This window comes from Nicotiana tabacum, chromosome 11 (genome assembly GCF_000715075.1).
Source record: "Nicotiana tabacum cultivar K326 chromosome 11, ASM71507v2, whole genome shotgun sequence".
Classification (NCBI taxonomy): Eukaryota; Viridiplantae; Streptophyta; class Magnoliopsida; order Solanales; family Solanaceae; genus Nicotiana; species Nicotiana tabacum.
The window spans coordinates 75099446-75102718 of record NC_134090.1 but is presented as its reverse complement, the minus strand read 5'-3'; the positions used below and the strand labels follow the sequence as shown (position 1 = coordinate 75102718).

The 3273-nt window shown below is 29.1% G+C and overlaps 1 pseudogene; it reads left to right on the top strand.

Annotated features, from left to right (window-relative positions):
• The first annotated feature begins 2151 nt into the window (after positions 1-2151).
• Positions 2152-3273, top strand: LOC142165896 (uncharacterized; annotated as a pseudogene).

Here is a 3273-nt window from a genome sequence, read left to right as displayed (position 1 = left end):
ACAACTGAAAAAGAATTAATTATTGGAGGCATACCAATATTAATAAATTTTAAAATATATCAAGGAGATAAAAATATTGCACTAGGAATAAAATGGTTAGAAAAAGTCAAACCATATAAATTAGAAGATAGACAATTAACAATAAGTTATGAAAATAAGAAAATAATAATAAAAAGAACATTAATATAATGCCAAAAATATACATACTTGCCAAAATAATAATAGAAGGATACTATAATAGATATTATACACCTATGATGGATACAGGAGCAGAGGCTAACATGTGTAGGCATAATTGTCTACCAGAAAGTAAATGGGAAAAGCTAAAAAAACCCATAGTAGTAACAGGATTTAACAATGAGGGAAGTATGATAACATACAAAGTAAGGAATCTAAAAATACAAATATGGTATAAAATATTAACCATAGAAGAAATATATAGTTATGAATTCACAAATAAGGATATATTATTAGGAATGCCATTTTTAGATAAGTTATACCCACATATTATAACAAAAACACATTGGTGGTTTACTACTCCGTGTAAGCAAAAATTAGGAGCAAAAAGAGTAAATAATAAAGTGAGAAAAACAACACCCTGGATTAAGGGAAGTGAAAAAATTACCCAGAAATTAGAAAATATGATACAAAGCAACCATAATATAGAAATAATCATTTTCTCAATAAATAAGATAAAACTACTCCAAGATAAATTAGAACTACTATATAATGATAATCCACTACAAGGTTGGGAAAAGCATAAAACAAAAATAAAAATTGAACTAATAGATGAAAATAGTATAATAACACAGAAACCATTGAAATACAATTTTAATGATCTAACAGAATTTAAAATACACATACAGGAATTGTTAGACAATAAGTACATACAAGAAAGTAATAGTAAACACACTAGCCCAGCATTTATAGTAAATAAGCATAGCGAACAAAAACGAGGAAAAAGTCGTATGGTTGTAGATTATAGAAATTTAAATGCAAAAACAAAAACATATAATTATCCGATACCAAATAAAATACTAAAAATCAGACAAATACAAGGATATAACTATTTTAGTAAATTTGACTGTAAATCAGGATTTTACCATTTAAAACTAGAAGACGAATCTAAAAAGTTAACAGCATTCACAGTACCACAAGGATTTTACGAATGGAACGTATTACCGTTTGGATATAAAAATGCACCAGGTAGATACCAACATTTTATGGATAACTATTTTAACCAATTAGAAAATTGTATAACATATATAGATGATATACTGTTATATTCTAGAACAGAGAACGAACATATAAAACTACTAGAAAAGTTCATACACATTGTAGAAATATCAGGAATTAGTTTAAGTAAAAAGAAAGCAGAAGTAATGAAAAATCAAATAGAATTCTTAGGTATACAAATAGATAAAAATGGAATAAAAATGCAAACTCATATAGTACAAAAAATAATTAACTTAAATGAAACACTTGATACAAAAAAGAAGTTACAATCATTTTTAGGATTGGTTAACCAAGTAAGAGAATATATCCCTAAATTAGTAGAGAACTTAAAACCATTACAGAAAAAATTTAAAAAGGATGTAGAATACCATTTTGACGAAAAAGATAAAATACATATAAAGAAGATCAAAAATATGTGTAAAAAATTACCAAAACTATATTTCCTAGATAAAAAAAGACAGTTCACATACATAGTAGAAACTGATTCTAGTGATCACAGCTACAGAGGAGTTCTAAAATATAAATATGATAATGAAAAGATTGAACACTATTGTAGATATTATTCAGGATCATATACGGAACCACAATTAAAATGGGAGATAAATAGGAAAGAACTATTTGGATTATATAAATGTTTGTTATCATCTGAGCCATATATCGTTTATAACAAGTTTATTGTAAGAGCAGATAATACACAAGTAAAATGGTGGATAACACGGAAAATACAAGATTCAGTAACTACAAAGGAAATAAGAAGACTTGTATTAAATATACAGAATTTTACATTTACAATTGAAGTAATAAGAACTGACAAAAATGTTATTGCAGACTACCTATCAAGACAAAGGTACCCAAACAGATGAAAGCCAAGAATCAAAAGATATATTTGCAATCCTTACTACGTTATCTTTACAGATGGATGGTATGGGAAAAAGATTACAACAGCTAGAGAAAAGCCAGTCAAGTCAGCAGCATGACTATAAAAATGCGGAGCTAAGTCGATCGGAAGACTCTAAACTTCCAGAGTTAGAAGGAGACGTTGGGAAACTCCAAAAAACCCATAACACAGTTGGTTTATATACAGCTGCAGGTACAAGTAAATAAGTTAACAAGAAGCCACATACCAATGTCAATTTAAACAACATATTTGATAAACCAATTACTCCGAAAAGGCCAAAAGAAACAATAGTTACGACACCACAAACCTCAACCTATGCCAACAGCCTACACCAAAACAAAAAGATATACAACCATATTACTCAGACCTATATTGAGAATATATACAAAATTCAAACATTCCTAAACCTAAACCCCAGAGCAACTACTACCACAGATCCAACACAGGATTATATAACCCAGAAACTCCAAGGATATAATAGGCTTATTGCACAGCCAAAAACTAGAGCCAATTTAGTAAAAACATGTTAAGACTATGGATTACTTAGTACGGTATATACCTATGATGTGGAAGAGATAAGTGGAATACCAGAGCTATACAAAGCATTTATTACATTCAAAAGAATTACAAAAGGAAACTTATTTTTTATAAAATTCTATACAGCACCAGCTGAGATACTATATGATGAAATAAAACCTATTATACAAGTTGTAAAAATAGGCTTAACACGAGATATGATAATACCAGAAGAAATTGAACAACAACCAGAAATACCGAAAATTGAGATACCAGGATTTTATGCCAACAAAAGAATAATTGGCATAGCAACCATTATACAAGAGCTAGCCAACAATTATTTACAAGAAAATGCTATCTGGAGCTACTACTCAAGAGACCAGCTAATGATATATGCCAATTCAAGAGAACTACGACAAGGAGATATGGATGAAGTCCAAAAATGGATTTTATCGTTACTAAAACCAGAGATACAACCAACTACAAGAGCACTAAAGAAAGGATTTATTTCCAATGAATTATTGACAAGATACTGCAAATTAGTAGGACACCAATATCCAGATCATATATGTTCTAAATGCAACGGAGAAGATAACCATGTACCAGAAGTGCAACTGGAATGA